The sequence below is a fragment of the Rhinolophus hipposideros genome, assembly GCF_964194185.1.
Source record: "Rhinolophus hipposideros genome assembly, chromosome: 8".
Taxonomy (NCBI): Eukaryota; Metazoa; Chordata; class Mammalia; order Chiroptera; family Rhinolophidae; genus Rhinolophus; species Rhinolophus hipposideros.
In genome coordinates this window covers 75935424-75953745 of record NC_138054.1, presented here as the reverse complement: position 1 = coordinate 75953745, position 18322 = coordinate 75935424, and the positions used below count along the sequence as shown (strand labels likewise).

General features: G+C 36.1%; 1 protein-coding gene and 1 pseudogene across 19 annotated transcripts in view; both read left to right on the top strand.

Annotated features, from left to right (window-relative positions):
* The window catches only part of EPB41 (erythrocyte membrane protein band 4.1), a 171959-nt gene that overhangs the window by 29388 nt on the left and 124249 nt on the right, over nt 1-18322 (top strand). The gene's annotated exons all lie outside the window — the stretch shown is intronic.
* Nucleotides 13875-14330, top strand: LOC308500644 (charged multivesicular body protein 1B2-like; annotated as a pseudogene). The gene has a single exon. The product of its transcript is annotated as a charged multivesicular body protein 1B2-like (transcript).

Below are 18322 nucleotides of genomic sequence, written 5' to 3'. Positions count from 1 at the left end.
GACGCATTAGAGCTGATGTCCAGATGGGTCTTACTTTCGGGGAAACACAGAAGGTTACAGAACGCTGTGGCTTCTGTCTTGGGCACTCTCTGGCCCTCTCCCTGTCACTCAGATCACCAGCTGCCGTATCCTCGGAATGTTCAGATAGCCTGTGGAGAGGCGCACACGGTGAGAAACCAAGGTGTGTCCGTAACCATGTAAGTGGGCTTGGAGACAGATATTCTGAGGCCTGACAACAGTCCTGTGAGTGAGCGTGGAGGCAGATTTGAGCCTTGAGATGAATGCAAACCTGGTTGACTGCTTGGCTGCCACTTGGCGAGAGCCTGAGCCAAAGCTCCCGGCTAAGCCTGAACTCCTGACCCACAGAAATGGAGACAATAAATGTTTGCTGTGTTAAGGCACCAAGTTTTGGGAGTAATGTGTTCAACCACAGATAACGAATGCATCTACCATTTATTAATTGAGTAAATATTTATCGATTATCTACAGTTTACCAGGCACTGTTCTAAGTGCATTGGGACAGTGAATAAAGTAGAATAGAAGTGTCTGTTCTTGTGGAGCTTTGAGTGGGAGTGGGCAAATAATAAACAAGTATGAAAATCAGGGATAAAATATAAGATTTTAGTGAGGGTCAGGGAAAGCAGGACAAAGGAACAAAGAGGGAGGTGGGGTAGATATTTTAGATAGAGTGACCAGAGATGACCTCTCTGATAAGGTGACTCTTGAGCAGAGTCCTGAGTGGTATCTGGAAAAGAGCTTTCCAGGCGGGAGAACAACACTCACAAAGGTTAAGCATGTGTGGTGTGTTTGAGAAACATTAAGTAAGCCAGCATGGCGGGATCAAAATGATCTAGGGGAAAATGGTAGGAGTTGAGTTCACAGAGGTGGTAGATCAGAGAAAAAGTTGTTCATGTCGTGCCTTGTTGGCTATGCTACAGACTGTACGTTGTTGAGGTCGGGAAGTCTCGGGGGAATTTTAAACAGGAATGGCATGATCAGTCATGTAACACATGTTAATTGATGATTTTCCACAATGAGCAGGCCCCTGTGAGTGCTTGTGATCACAAAAAGGTAGAAGGCATGACCCCTGTCCTAAGGAAGTTTAATGATCTAATCTTGGTAGAAATGACTGGGCATGCACAAAATAACTTAGGAATAGAGGTGTTGTGTCATGGAAAGACATGTAGGTATGGAAAAAGCACAGAGTAAAACCTGGGTTAAAATTCTGGCTCTTACTTGGTTTAAGACATTTCAGCCAGTGTTTACTGTGTGGTATTATGTACCAGGTAAAATAATAATGCTAGTGTTTATTGATGACTTATTATGAGCCAAATCCTGTGCTTTATGGGTCTGACATAGGTGTTGAAAGTGTGGGCTCCAGGGCTAGAATGCCTGGTTTTAAATTCTAGTTGTGTCACTCTTTAGCTGGTGACTTTAGGCAAGTTACTTCTGTACCTTAATTTGCTTATTATATAACATGAGGGTGATAAAAATTACCTTTTAAGGTTGTTATGGTGATTAAATGACTTAAGATTATATATGTGAAGTATTTAGAACAGTGTCTGGCACTGGATGAATATTAGCCCTTATTTTTGCATTTAAGCCTCACCACAACCCTAAGAAGTAGGTGTGATTAATTGCATTTCACATTTTGAGTTGTAGGTTAAAAGTTAGGTAAGTTCTCCAAAGTTACACAACCAGCAAGTGAAAACTGGCTTCAATTCTTTACTGCTGCACCTTTACTTAACATGTCATGAGCAAGTGGGGAAGGAGCGATTTGGATGTAGGCCTTCTGTCAAAGCTAATGATTTCTTAATGATTGTGATCTTGGGAAAGCACTTTTTTATGCCTCAGTTTCCTCTTCTGTAAAATGGGGCTAATACCCACATTGCATAGAATACATAGTAATAACAGACAAAACCAAACCTTGCCATGTGCCTGTCATTTTCAACAATGTTTGTTCCATTTTCAACAATGTTTGTTCCATTTTCCGTTTGATAAAATCTGACCTCATGGAGATGAGGAGAATAGTCTTTGGTTAAGAAGAATAACCATAGCCTTTTCGACTTACATTGGGTATTTATGTGTCAATATGATTATTATATATAAATAAACATAGATACATAGAAATATACCATATGGTTTTGTCTCATGGCGATCTTTGGATTAGATTCAGACTTAAACTGTAACATTTCTAAGCCTGCGTGTCTAAAAACCCATTTCACAGCAACTCTGGCTGCTTCATAACTTCATTTCCAGGTTGGTAGGACACTGTCATGTGGTTGATGTCTCCATTGTTGCTTTTATCTTTTGTAGCAGATGTGAAAGTAAACATACAAGGTTGAAAAACAGGAAGAGGTTTGGCTGATATTCTTGGGAGGGTATTTTTGCAGAGGAACTTGTTCACAGGCTACCTGAAATCTGAAGTGCCCTGAATCTTTGGAACTTTTTGCAGATACAAAAAAATATTATACCTTATGCTGGTAAAGTAAATAAAAAAAGCAAAAGATTTTGCAATTAATTCATGAATTTGCATTTTTTTTTTGTATTGAAACAATTTGGAGAAGTGAGATAGTATGTTCCCCTTTTTGTTTGAAACAGAGAACTGATGTATATATAACTTTATAGTCGCCACGATTCTGGATTCTTTAATGGAATAATTTTACAGCAAGGACATGTAGGGTTTTTTTGTTGGATATCTGTTCTATAATCGTTACAACTTTTTCAAAAGCTAAAACTTAAGACAGCATTTTTCTACATGGCTCTTGTCTTTGTTCCTAAGGAAGGGAATTAACACATATCACATGCTAACTATATATCAGGTGCTACTCTGCATGTATGCTAAGTGCATGTATTAAATTTAAATATTTCCATCTTTGACATTCAATCCACAATGAATTTTTATGCTTTGGTGAAATTTCTCCCTTTCCTTTCTCTTCCTCCTTCCCGCCCTTCCTTTTTGCCTTCCTCCTTCATCTCCTTTTAAATGATTCTCTCCCATTCTTTTGCTGAAGAGTTTTCTATTAATAGTATTTCAGAGGCAGTCTGATGTAGCAGCCAATAAGAATATAGACTTTGGAATCAGACAGACCTGGGTTTATAGTAAGGTTCATTTTTAATCGGAACGCTCTGCTTTCTATCTTAATAAATAAAAGTCAGGATCCTCCAGAATTTGCTTTAGAAGGAGGTTCTGCACACGGGGAGGAATACGTAATTGGAGCTCACAGCAAAGACGTTTGTTCCCAAAGATTCACCGTCCCCTGGGGAATCCTTTGCTGACATCAGGGAGTGTTGCTTTCTCTTTAATTTTCTGTCCCAGAGGTGAGTCTTCTCTTAATACTCCTGTAGTACACAGCTGAGACCAGGCTGGAACATTTAGTACTTTACTAAAGGCTCAGAGATACAAAAGAGAAGTCAGCACAGAGTTACTTGTATACTTCTACCGTATATAATCTGGCTCACAAGATAAAATTCCTCTTTAATTTGTGGTCTTCTATGGGGACCCGTCCCTTCTTGACCATAACACATATGTCTGTCTCCCAGTGACCGAAGCCATCTCTAACCCTTCTGCCTGGGAGTGGCTCCAGTGTATCCAGATTGCTCTAAACCCAGAGGGGAAGGCCCAGAAAACAAAGAGGATCTCTATCTTGCCAGCCTATGCTTATATCTGAGACAGGACCCACTTCTTGCTTGTGATGGTCACCACGTCTGTATAAACCTTAGGGGAGACCACAGTCACCCATAGAACGTCTAATTACCATTCACAGAAGAGAAACACAAACAGTAGAGGGGTTTGGGGGTAGAGGTGGGAGGGGGGCTTCCTTTTAATCGTTTACCCCAGATTGTACAATCTCAGATCATAGCTCAGTAATTTGGCACAAAATAGCTCTCAATAAATATTTCCTTCCCATTCTTTGATTCTTAACACCATTTGATACCTAAGGAGCTATTCTTCAGTTTGTTGTAATTTTATCGCAGAGTTTTGCTTGAGGAGATGAATCAGTCCAAAGTTTGGCTGAGGACAGTGGTGATAAACAGAGAACTTGGTGTGATCAAGATGGAACACCTGGTGCCTCGAGCAGGCTGAGTTTAAATGTTAAAGGAAGTGTCCTTTGTATCCCAGACTATGAATTCTGGAAGGGGATATAGATAGAAGTAGGCTATTGATATAAGGTTCCTGGACTTGTTTCTAAGATACAAAAGGGTAATAGGGTCAAAGACCTTTGTAGTCACAGCTCTGGTTTAGAATCCTGGCTCTGATACTGATGAGCTGTGTGTATTCAGTTAAGTTACTTATCCTCCCTGTTTCTCAGTTTCTTCATCTGTTAAATTTATATAACATTTAACATGATAAACCTACCTGTTAGAATTGCTGAAAAGATTAGAAATAACATATGATATGCTAAACATAGTGCTTAGCACATACTGGGCACTTAATGAATAGCAGCTAATTATCATTTTAAATGATATTCCTTTAAAATCCAGCTTGTACTTGACTTATATATGTTCTGACCTTGGGTTTTTTTTGGGGGGGGCAGCTTTTTTGAGATATAATTAACATAGCATATAATTTACCCATTTAAAATGTACAATTCATTGTTTTCTAGTATGTTCACAGTGTTGTGCAGCTATCATCTCAATCTAATTTTAGAACATTTTTGTCTCCCCTCAAAAGAAACCACGTACCCATTAGCAGTCAATTCCCATTTCCCACCCCACAACCCCAGCACTAGGCAACCATTAACTACTTCATATTTTTATAGATTTGCCTATTCTGGATATTTCATATAAATGGAATTATACAATATATGTAGCCTTTTGTGATTGGCTTCTTTCACTTAGGATAGCATTTTCAGGGTTCATCCATGTGGTAGCATGTATCAGTAGCTCATTCCTTTTTATTGTTGAATAATATTCGATTATATGGTTATACCACATTTTATTTATCCATTTATCAGCTGATGGACATTGGGCTGCTTCCACTTTTTGACTCATACATAATGCTGCTATAAACATTCATGCACAAGTTTTTGTGTGAACATAAGTCTTCATTTCTCCTGGGTATGTGCCTAAGAGTGCAATTGTTGGGTCATATGATAATTATGTTAACATTTTGAGGAACTGCCATTAGTTATTTTTAAATCATTTTTTCTCTCTTTGATTCTATGGGTCTCCTGTTTTCTGTCAGGCATCTTCACTTTTAGTTGCCAACAGCTGGCTGAATTATTTTTGATTATGTTCTTACTGTTTAGCTGTATCCCATCCTGCTTAAATAGATAATCTCATTGCAAATGGATCTGTTTTTCTACAGCTATACCACCTATCTATGAGATGTTCTTTTCCATTTCACCACCTTTCCATCACTATTTCTCTCTGGCTGACTTTGGTGTTAAGAAATAAAAGTTCTAAATAGAATTCCACTGAAATTTGATCTATGCCTTGGTATGTCATACCTGGTGATGACTAAAACCCAAGATCTCTGATAGAAGGAGAGATCTTTCAACAGGTCTTTACTACAATGATATTACAAGTATGAGGCAGGTTAAATTATTCCATCAGGATTCAAAATGCTTAACAACAGAGGCTTAAAAAAAAGAATATAGTATTGTGGATACAAAATTAGAGATGAAAAATATTTATAATGAGAAAATAAATCACAACAAATTACGTATTTTAAAATGCTGAAAGGTAGCACAAATATTACAAAATTCCGAAAAAGAACATTGTTTATTAATTAATTGCCTGTTACACTGCTATAATTTTTTCCTATATATTTTTTGTCTTCATACTTCTCGAAAGATTTTCATCTTATGACTTTGTAATATCATTTTCTATAGAGACAATAGAAAGAGAATTCAGTCTTTCCTCAAACATGTGGCCTTGGCAGGGGGTCCTGAAGCATAAGCGTCTTTTACAGTCAGTCGACCTTCGCATAGTAAATAATCTTCAAATATTAACCAAGAGCTTGTAACATGCATAGTCTGAGTTCTAATCATCGATTGCAATTGTTTATTATAAGTTACTTGTGAATGAAGTAACTTGATTTGGATTTTATGTGCAATTATAAATTTATTTGCATATATTTCTATAATATCTTTTCTTCCAGAAGTGTGCAATACTAATTAGTCATACTTGACTGCCAAAAGCTTTCTTTAACATTCCCCACCTCCAAATGCAGATATCTTTCACAAATAGTTTGCATTAGTGTTAGTGTGGGGATAAAAAAACAGGCCTTCACTGATTTGTGGTATATAAACCAAAAACAACAAAAGAACAAGAGAAACAAATGAGAAACAAAAACTCACAGACACAGACAATAGTTTAGTGGTTACCAGAGGGTAAGAGGGGAGAGGGTGGTAGATGAGGGTAAAGGGGATCAAATATATGGTGATGGAAGGAGAACTGACTGGGTGGTAAACATACAATGTGGTTTATAGATGATGTAATACAGAATTGTACACCTGAAATCTATAACTTTACTAACAATTGTCATCCAATAAACTTTAATTAAAAAAAAAAACACCACAAAAAACAGTCCTAACCTGAGTTTGATATAGCCGTATATATTTCAGCCTGAGATGTTTCCTCTGTTCAGTTTCTGGCTAAATAGTCTATTTTTTCAGGCCCTCAGTACACTTACTCTTTCATGTTAACTTTAATTCTATTTACCGCTGCTTCTGGTATTAGAGTAACTCAAATACAGTATTAAAAGACCACATGCTCTGCAAATCGCTTAGAAATAAATTAGCCTGGTATCTTATCATTAATATTATTGGTCATTTAGAGTTTTATTTTTGGGGTGACTTTCTGAAGTTCAAGGGTTTATAAATAGGATAGAGAACTATGAGAAGTTACAGAAGAACTAAGCTTTTTTCTGAGGCGTATACTCTTGTTTTATAAACAGAAATCTAGACATTTTGTTAGATTTTTTAAATTCCTCAGTTGACGATTTAAATATTGAGAGCACAGTACAGTTAGATTTTGAGCTGAGTGTATTTTGTATATTTAGTTTGTTGAGTATTTAATATTTTTATATTTTTACTTTCAAAGAGCTACTACATCTTATATTAAATTTAATTATAGGTCTGGTAATTTACTTCGTGATGCATTATTTTGCATAATATATTTTAAAAATTAAATTTGAAAAATTTTAAAAGAAAACGAGTTCTAAATCATATTGAAAATTTTCTGATATGTGTGTGTTCCAGTTGAACATTTCAACTTTCTTTTGTATTTTTTTTCTCAAACATTGAGCTTAAATCAGTAAAAACCAGCATCAGAAAAGCATTTTGGATCAAAACATATTTGCTGTATTCATTAAATATATATATATATATATATATATACACACTATTTATTTATTTAATTTATTGGGGTGACATTTGTTAGTAAAATTACATAGATTTCAGGTGTACAATTCTGTATTACATCATCTATAAATCCCATTGTGTGTTCACCACCCAGAATCAGTTCTCCTTCCATCACCATATATTTGAAGTATTCATTATATTTTGATGATGAATAGATGGCACCATTTGTCTTTGAGTCTATCTTGTCCTATTCAAAAAGCAGAAAGGAGGGGAGATGGGAAAAAGTAAGATTTATTGAGTATACTGTGCTAAGGGCTTTACTTAATATTCGTACAGCTATCCCATGCGTCAGATGGCATTTTCCTTTTATAAATTAGTAAACTGAGGAGGCTAGGAGAGGTGAAATAACTAGTCTAAGGTAATGCAGCTAATAACTGGGATACTGAGACTTAAACCCAGGTTTAGCTGATTTTAAAACTGGTCTGTAGATAGCATGCTGATTAGATGGATGCTGCTATTATGGGAGGGGCAATGGTCAACTTGCATTTCATCCTGTTCAGATTTTCACCAGTCATCATTTATTGTAGTCTAAATTATTGAACTGTTACTGTGGTGTTCTTATGCAACATTTTTGGGCAAAGGCATATTAAAGTTAATTATGTCCTATGTCACTGTTTCTTAAACCTCAATGTGTATACAAATTACCAGAGGATCTTATTAAAATGTAGATCCTGATACAGTAGGTCTGGGACGGGGTGGGGTGGGGGGGTGGGGGGCAGCTGGGATTCTGCAGTTTAATATGCCTCAGATGATATCTATTCTGCTGGTCTGGCCACACTTTGAGTAGCAAGAACCTGTTAAGCAAGAGAACAATTGTCTCCATTTTAAGATGGTAGAAAGGAAGAGTGAGAAGCCAGATAGAGAATAGACAGATGAGACCTCTTGTTGTTTCATAATTTTTCATAAGGATGCCACTGTAAGTCTGTTGATAACTTCGCTCTGATATTACTAGTATTTGAACTTTGTGTTATTAGGCGTACTTGAGAAATAGATGCAATCTTACTATAGTTAAAAAGAATCAAGAGCTAAGGTAATTGCTGTTATGTGCCAAACCCTGCTTTGCATGCTTTTCATTGAGATGTTCATCATTGATTTACTTTTTGGGATAGATAAACTTGAAGGAGTGAATCATAAAGCTCTTTATGTATAGAACTCACTCCTTCCTACATAATAACTTCGTATCTTTTGCTTGACGAAGTACTTGACTAACTTAAGTGTCTCTGTGCGTCCCTTTACCTGTTCGAGAGGGAATCATTCCCATTTTCATGCAACAATTTAGTTCTCAAAATTGTGTGTGTGTTGGGGGCAAGGGAAGGGGAAACACTGAGATTAGATTTTGTAGTTATTTAATTTTGAGGTATAATTTACATGTGATGAAATTAACAAATCTTAAAGTGAGCAATGAGTTTTGACAAGTACGTATACTTGTATAACCCACATCTCAATCAAGATATAGAACATGATATACAACAGAGGTTCTCAAACTCTAGTCTGCATTAGATTCATCCAATTAGAAGTCTTGCAAAGATAGAACAGAAAGTTCTCATACCCTTTACCCGACTTCCCATAATATTAACATCTTTCATAATATTGGTACATTTATCAAAAGTAAGAAATTAACATTGGTGCAATACTACTAATATCTACAGTTTTTATTTCCATTTCCCGGTTTTTCCACTATTGTCTTTTCTTCTGTTCCAGGATTCAATCTAGGACCCCACATTGGATTTAGTGGTCAGGTCTTCCTTAGTCTTCTCCAATCTGTGAGTTTCTCAGTCTCTTCTTGGCCCTTCATGACCTTGATACTTGTAAAGAGTACTGGCCAGGTATTTTGTAGAATGTCCCTCAATTTGAGTTTGTCTGATTTCTTTTCATGATTTGATAGGTGGTTTATTTAGGGGAAGAATCCCACAAGGCGGCAGTCCTCATCACATGGGAGGGCATATATGATATCAATAATTATTATTGCGGGTTATATCAATTATTACTAATTCTGTCAGTTATTATTGATTAAGTGAGTATCTGCCAGGTTTCTCCACTGTCAAGTTATGTTTTTTTCCTTTTCAAATTCTTGTCCTAAGAAGCAAGTCATTAAGTCCAGCCTACATTCCAGGTAGAGGGAATCAAGCCCCATCTCCTGGAAATGAGAGTATGAAAGAATGTATGGATATGTATATTAAAACCATCACAGTAATTAAATATTTTGGGGGAGATACTTTGAAGTTATGCAAATGTCATGTTTCTCTTTAAAGTTTTGCAGACTAATTTTTATTTTCGTCAGGGATCTTGCCTGCAATAGTTATTACCATGGAGGGCTTTTAAAAACTGATTACTGGGCCCTATCCCTAGAGTTTCTGATTCAGTAGGTCTGAAGTGGGGCCTGAGAATTTGTATTTCCAACAAGTCCCCCATGATGCCAGTGAGGCTGGTCTGGGGACTTGAGAAACACCATCCAGAACATTATCTTACTCTCATCAGGTTCTCTGCGTCCCTTCCCAGGTAATCCCTGCCTACTCACCACCTCCAGGAGGCAACGACTGTTTTCTTTTTCATGTACTCACATTGTAAACATACTGAATCTCTTTTTAGGAAACTCAATTTATGAAAATCCACATTTAAAAAAAAGATAAATTAGGGAGAATTGATTCTTCTCAACAAAGGATTCCTTTTAGTCTGAAAACTTTTACGCTTGTATGTGACATATCTTACACTGCCTTGTATCATTTTACCTGTATATGACATCTTTCCAACTATATTGTAAATTTATGTGTGGGGACTAATCTTTTACTTTGTTATATTCCTTATAACACCTAGAAATCTTAGACATGGTCAATACATATGACTGACTGGTTTAAAACAATATCTTTTTTTGTTTGTTTTTGTTTCCCTTGCTCCCATTATTACTAAACTTTAAAATATCCAAATGATTTTTCATTTATGTTTCTATTCCTCTTTGTTTTGAAGTATCTAGAAAAGCAGGTATGACAAAATTACTCTTCTCATCAAAAACAGCGTTCCATGCTAAAATCATGACCATGTCAGACTGGTTTTACTTTAGTGTGTAAAAAGTAACCCTGTTACACAATGAGAAACTCTTTGCTTTTTCCTCTGTATTTCATCTTCTATTTCTCTAAGATTTTACCTATTCTTAAAGATTCTACTACTCCTGGAAGCAGTTGACTCTAAGATCTGCATTTCCCAACGCTGACACCCATGGTCCTGTTCTGTTTCTTCGCTGCCTGTGGGATAACTCCATTTGGATATTTTACGTTATCACCTCTATCCACCGTTCGCCTCTCCAGTATCTTATTCTTTGGTAGTCACTGTACTAAAAATAAGTGCTTCAGAGATGAAGAAGACACAATTCCTACCCTCAAGGAAACCACTAGTCAAAGTGGGAATAGCTCTGTAAGGAGATATGCGCAGGATATTATGGGATTACAGAAGAAAAACCAAGGAAAGAAAGCCGATTCTACTAGGGGCAAAGGAGTAGCCAGGGAAGGCCTTCCTAGAGGAAGTTTACTCTTGAGTAGATTCTTGAAGGACACACGGGAATTAGCTAGGCCAATTGGAAAGGCGTGTGTGTGAAGAGCTTTTCAGACAGAGCGAACTGTAAGTATAAAGGCATGAAAAGGTGAAACATGTTTGGAGACCTTTGAGTAATTCTCTGCTCTAGAGTACATGGTGTGGAAAGAGATCAAGTGGTGAGAAATCAGATCGTGAGGGATCATGGATGCCGTTATTAAGGGGTTTAAACATTATTTGGAAACATATGGTGAGCCATGAGCAGATTGTATTATATTATTGAAAGATTATTCTGGAAGCTCAGTGGAGGGTGAATGGGAGAGGACTGAAACTGGAGGCAGGAAGACTAAAAAAAGGCTACTATGTTAAATCAGAACAAAGATTATTGCGACCTGAGCCTAGACAGTGACAGTGGAAGGGATGAGAGATATTTAGGTATTAGGTTACATTTCACTTGAGAATTCATTGATTGTGTGAAGTGAGGACAATTAGCTTTTTTGTTTAAGGAACAGGGCTTATGGTTGGGTTTGCTTGTTACATAACCTTAGCGTTCTGTACTTCTCTGTAATACTCAGTATCTTTGTAATTTCTTTTGAAATTTCTCTCTTCCTTGCTAGACTATAAGACTATGAGGGCAAGACCTTGTCGGTTTACTCATTTTAAAATCCTTAGTGACCAGTTTGTGCTGGGGGAATGGATGAAGGAAGAAATCATAGCGCTGCCTTTGACCAGCATAGGAGGAGGGATCTATGGGAGGGGCCGGGAAGGGAGAAACTCAGTGGGCATTTCGACGGCCAGCCTCACTTTTCCTGTCGTATCTTTCCTGTTTCATTGATTTTTAAAAAAATAATGGCAACAGTATTTTTCCCTTTCCCAGACTTGCAACTTCTGTTTAATATTCCACTTCTTTATCTCCTTCACCCGTCATATTCTCTTTGGCATCCAGTTCTGTTATGTCTTTCATTTTAATATGTCTTGGATTCGTCCTTTTATTCCTCGCTGACAGAGCACTAGCTCAGACCAGAGCTAAATTGTTGCATTAACTTTTTTATATGTGGACTTTTATCAATTTTAGATATATAGGATTATTGTGAAGATTATAGAGAATGTTCCTGTGTCTCCTATTATTAATGTCTCATATTGCTATGGTATGTTTGATATTGATACGTTGTTATTAACTAAAGTCCATACTTTATTCAGATTTCTTCAATTTTTTTCCTAATGTCCTCTTTTCTGTTGTAGGATCCCATCCAGGATACCACATTATGTTTAGTAGCCATGCCTCCTTAGACTTCTCTTGGTTGTGGCAATGCCTCAGACTTTTCTTATTATTGATGACCTTGACAATTTTGAGATTACTGATCAGCCATTTTGTAGAATGTACCTCAATTGGGATTTGTCTGATGTTTTTCTCATGATTAGACTTGGAAATGTGGTTTGGGGAGGAAACCAGAGGTAGAGTGCCGTTCTCATTACATCCTAACAAAGGTACATACCGTCAATATGACTAAACACTGTTGATGTTCACCTTTGTTTTGACTTGAGGTAGGTCAGGCTTCTCCACTGTAAATTTGTCTTTTTCCCCCTCTTCCTTTCCATACTGTACTCTTGGAAAAAAAGTCACCATGCACAGCCCACACTTAAGGAGTGCAGAATTATGCTTGGGGGAAAAGTATTTACCTTAGTTATTTGGAATTCTGTACCAGAGACTCGTATGTTTTCCTCCATTTATTTATTCAGCCATTTATATTATATAGAGGGTGCCAAAAAATGTATACACATTTTAAGAAAGGAAAAAACTGTATTAAAATTGTAATACTCAATATATACCAATAACAAAAGATGACTACAAGGCACGTGTATACATTTTTTTGGCACCCTTGGTATATATCAGTCTAGATTCATACTGATAGGGGTATTTATTTTATACTTTGGGTCATAATTCAATACTATATTTTGTTGCTCAAATTGTTCCAGCTTTTGCTTTTGGAAGCTCTTTTATTTGGCCTCTAGATTCCTTTTACATACCTCACCTCTGTGTGTGTGTGTGTGTGTGTGTGTGTGTGTGTGTATGTGTGTGTACACTTTCTGACTTCCTGGCACTACTGGTTGCTTATTCCTGCCATAGTCCCAGAATCAAGAACCCAGGAGCCCTTCCTTTTATGGGAGAATGGTGTTAAAAACCAAGATCTGTGTGTTGTTTAGTTGATCGTCTTGCCTTTAGTCTTTTTCTTGCCACTTTATCCTGCCATCTTCATCTTCCTTAGATAGGGCTTCCATGGAGAAGGTAATTTCTCTCCTTAAGAATTATTGTAGCTCATTAGTACTTATCTGGTCAAATATCCTTTGCTTATCTCATTAATTTACTTTTTTTCATTATTAAATGCTTTATCTCTCTTTACTTCCTTTTTATGATGTTCTAAACTTGGCATGATTTGCCCTTTCTTCTCTAACGTTCCAAGTCTAATTCCCACTTTCCTTATTCTTATCTTCGGGTGCTTTAGGTTTTTGAATGGTTAGACTTGTATGTTCATCATGTTTGGTAATAATAATGATTAATAGTCAAAATTAGAAGTTAAATCCAGAAGAGACTCCAGAAAATCATTTGGTCCATCTCCTCATTTAGAGATCAGGAAACTGGGGCCTCCAAATCCAGAATGACTTGATCAATTCATGGCAGAGACAATTTGATCCATAGCTTTCTAACTTTGTACAGTATTCTATTCACTGCTCTGCCCCTTCTCATATCTGTTTTGAAAGAATTGAGACATATTTCCCATACCATAAAATTTACCATTTAAAAAGCTATAGGTAGACGGTTTCTCCTCCCAGCAGGCCTAGCACAAAAACAGGCAGTGGGATTGCAATCCTAGTTGCCTGCTGGCTGTAGGATCAGACTAAGCCGCCACTCGTAGGGTCTTCCCATTAAACTTGTGCCGCTGCCTGGGGTTGTCTTCTCCTGAGAAAAGTCATGGAACCATGTTGAATAAGGAGAAACACCCATTTAACTTGAAGTTTGCAGCAAAAGAACTTAATAGGAATGCCAAGAATGTGATAAAGAAGAAAAGGCTGAAAAGGCCAAGGTTGAAGAGGCCATTCAGAAAGGCAATACAGAAGTTGCAAGAATACGTGCTGAAAATGCAATCCATCAGAAGAACCACACAATTAATTTCTTGAGAATGAATGCTAGGGTTGATGCTGTGGCAGTCAGAGTTCAAACTGCTGTACCAATGGGCAAGGTAACTGAGTCCCTGGCAGGTGTAGTTGAATCTATGGATGCTACGTTGAGGAGCATGAACCTTAAAAGGATGTCTGTCCTGATGGATAAATTTGAACTCCAGTTTGAAACACTGTTCAAACCAACAAATTGAAGACATAATGAGTAGCGCTACAACTCCAACAATACCACAAAACCAAGTAGATATGCTGCTTTAAGAAATGGTCAACTATAATTTTATATATATATATAATGTGATGGCTCGGTGCGATGTCGGAGGGATAGGGGAGGAGGGGATGGGGGAAGGGGGGATCCACAGTGTGAGGGATATAAATGATGAACGTCTAAGTATTACCTTGTCTTGTGCACCTGAAACTAATTAAAAAAAAAAAGAAATGGTCGATGAAGCTGGCCTTGATATCAACATGGAACTATCACGTGATGTACAAGTTTTTGTATGAATACATGTTTTCAGATCTCTTGGGTATATACCTAATGGTGGAATTGCTGGGTCCTATGGTAATTCTATGTTTAACTTTTTGAGGCATTTGCCACACTGTTTTCTACAGTGCCTGCACCATTTTACACTTTTACCAGCAATGTATAAGGGTATCACTTTTTCTACATCGTCATTAGTACTTGTTATTTTCCTTTTTTTTAAAAAAAAAAAGTTAAAGCTGTCCTAGTGGGTGTGAAATGGTATCTCATTGTGGTTTTGAGTTGTATTTCCCTAATGACATTGAACATCTTCTCATGTGCTTAATTGGCAATTCGTGTATCTTCTCCGGTGAAATGTCTATTCAAGTTCTTTGCCTAGTTTTTAACTGGGTTATTTGTCTTTTTATTGTTGAGTTATAACAGTTCTTTTATATAGTGTTCTGGAGACTAGACCCTTATCAGATATATGATTTGCAAATATTTTCTCCCATTCTGTGTGTTGCCTTTTCACTTTCTTAATGGTGTCCTTGGAAGCTCAAAAGTGTTTAATTTTGCTGAAGTCCAGTTTATCAAAACATTTTTGGTTGCTTTTGCTTTTGGTTTCCTATCTGAGAAAACATTGCCTAATCCAAGGTCATGAATATTCACACTGATATTTTTCTCTAAGAGCTCTTCTATTAATATGTTTGACCCATTTTGAGTTAACTTTTTCATGTGGCTATTCTGTTGTCCCAGCACGTTCTAGTTTGGTTACAATTACGTTTAATTTTGAGATAGAAAGTTATTTTAGTCCTAAATAGGGAAACCAAAATATCCAGAGATTGGCCATACTTGTATGTTGTATAACCAAAAGAAAATGTTTACAACTCTCTGACATGTGATGTACCAAGAAATGTGTGTTACGATATCAATGTGTTGCTTGATAAGAAAATGAAAGCATGACATTTACTTTTCTTACTGGGGACTTTCCATGCCTGACTTTCTTAATGAATTACCCTAAGGGATGGGATATGAAAAGCACATAGAAAATCAGTCGATAGTGATTTTGGCTTTCAGGACATATTTCAGAGTTTCTGATAGAATACTAGATTATCATAACATTTAGTGTGGGGTCAAATGATGAGGAAGAATGAGTTATAGGAAGGTTTTAGGGAGGTTTGGTTAGATGAGTATTCTTTGGTTGATGAGTATTCTCCCTATATGGTTATAGGGAGGTTTTATTAGATGTGTATTCTTTGGAGGAAGAACTGTTTTTAATAAGTCTATAATGAGTTAAAACTTGTCAAAAGTTACCTAACTCGTGCTATTAATTTAGAGATAGTTTTTCTGCAAAGATCTATGGAAATAAATGACTTAAAATGCTTTCCCCCTCGATTTTAAAAGTAATACTTGTGGAGTTTTAGAAAAATTAGGCATTAAAGAAAAATATAAAGACAAAACTAAAAATTACCCATAATTTTATCAAACAGTATTAATGCTATAAACATTTTTATGTTATTTCTTTCTGAACTTTAACATTTTTCATTTAGAGAGGAAATATGAAACTTTATGGATTTCATGCCCCCAACTTCTCCCACTCTGATTTCATTGGGAAATCTTACTTAATTCTTTTAATTCTAATAAGAATATTAACTCAGTTTATTGGAAGATAAGAGAAAAGAAAAAGTTCCTCTCCTGCTTACATACTAGGAGTATAGGTTTCAACCCTGGCCAATGGAACAAACAAACAACATCTGATGTTAGTTTGTTAAAAGCTTTCTGTAATAGTTTCTTTGATTCTAAAGAAGAAAATCAGGATTTCAAAACTAATTTGAAAAAACAATGTAATTCCATTTATAAGTCTATAAATTTTGTGGTAATAAAAATAGTTCTTACTAGTGATATTGGCTCTAATTATGCTATAGTTGACTTTGTGACCATGTAGCACCTCTTGTTACTTGGTTAATTATCTGGTGATAATCACATACAGACTATTTTGAGGACATAAGTCTTTTTTTTTTTTTTTTTTTGGTGATATTGATAAAGATGGTGTTTATGTCTCTTTAAGGATGTACCTGCCACATAATAGGAGTTTGGTTAATGTTATTTGCAGTTTCAAATTTTAAACTGATGATTTTTAAAGTAGCTATATCACCAATCCAAAATACTGTAAATTAGACTAGATCTAAGATGGTGTCTTTTACACTGTAACATAGCATCACTCTACATGAAAAAAATGAGTTTCATAACTCTAAAGGAAGAAAGGTATTGTGGACCAGTAGAATGTATTAGTTGTAGGTATTTTTTTAAAATTAGTTTCAGGTGTACAAAACAATGTAATAGTTAGACATTTATACCCCTCACAAAATAATAACCTCCCTCCCCCATTCTACTACCCCTCTGACATCATATGTATCTGTCACAATTCCATGGACTCTATTCCTTATGCTATACTCCACACCCTGTGACTATATATATATATATATACATATATATGTATATGTATATATGTATATAAATGTGTATACATTTATATAAATGTATATATATATGTATGTATATATGTATAAAATTATAATTGACTTTCATTATTATTCAGCTTCAGCTCAGGTGTACAGCACAGTGGTCAGGCACCTACACTGTCCATGAGGTGGTCTCCCTAATAAGACAAGTGTCCACCGGGTACCCTACAAAATCTTTACAACATTATTGATTATATTCCCCAAACTGTCTTTGGTATCCCTGTGGCAATTTTGTGGTTAGGTATAGGTATTTAATGTTCTGTTTTTCTTTCAGTTTTTAAGTTAGAAAATGCGGTAAAGTTATTGAATTGATGTGCATTGTGACATTATCATTAGAATATTATATGTTAACAACTGAATATTAGCCATTTTAATTATTGTCTGTTTTAGTGGGGTTCCTTAAATAGATTTGGCAACAAGATTAGAAGATAAATTTGTTTTCAGTGATGCAAATCTTGTTGGGCTGGCTGAATTAGATTGACATCTAAAGATTTACCAGAGATGTAACAGTGTTTGCTAGATGGCCTCAGGCTGTGTTATGCTTGTGAATCAGTCAGAACGTCCATTGTGACTGTGACAGGAGAATGGACATGGTATGCTGTATGGAAAAATCGATCTTTGAAGATGATTTTTGTCTTTCAATTAGATACTGTGAATGAATGTAAGAATAAAAACGATACTGACACAGATTTGGGTTCTTGATAATGTGTAATATTGTATCCCTTTCGTAAATGTTTGTAGCAACACACATACACACACACACACACACACACACACGAAAGTGTGATCAAAAAATATGGTTAAATGTTAAAATAAAAAAAATTATTCCAGTAAAAGACACACTGACATTAATCCACCTCAAAATACTGCCCCTCGCTTCAGACACACTTATCCCGTCGTTCTTGCCACTTCCTGAAGCAGTTCTGGAAGTCCTCTTTTGTGAGTGTGTTTAGTTGCACTGTCATGGCCTCGAGTCCTGAATCATTTTGACTTTGGGGAAGAGCCAGAAGTCGCATGGCACCAGATCTGGTGAATAAGGTGGATGAGGACACACTGTAATGTTTTCATTTGACAGAAATTACTGTACCAGAAGCGATGTGTGACACGGAGCGTTATCATGATGGAGAATGGCAATGTGTCTTTTACTATAGTAATTTTTTAAATTTAAACATTCACCATATTTTTCAATCACATCATATATATGTACTTATATCTACATCTATATATATTACTTTTATGATTGAAAAGAACCTTAAAGTTTGTTTCAACTT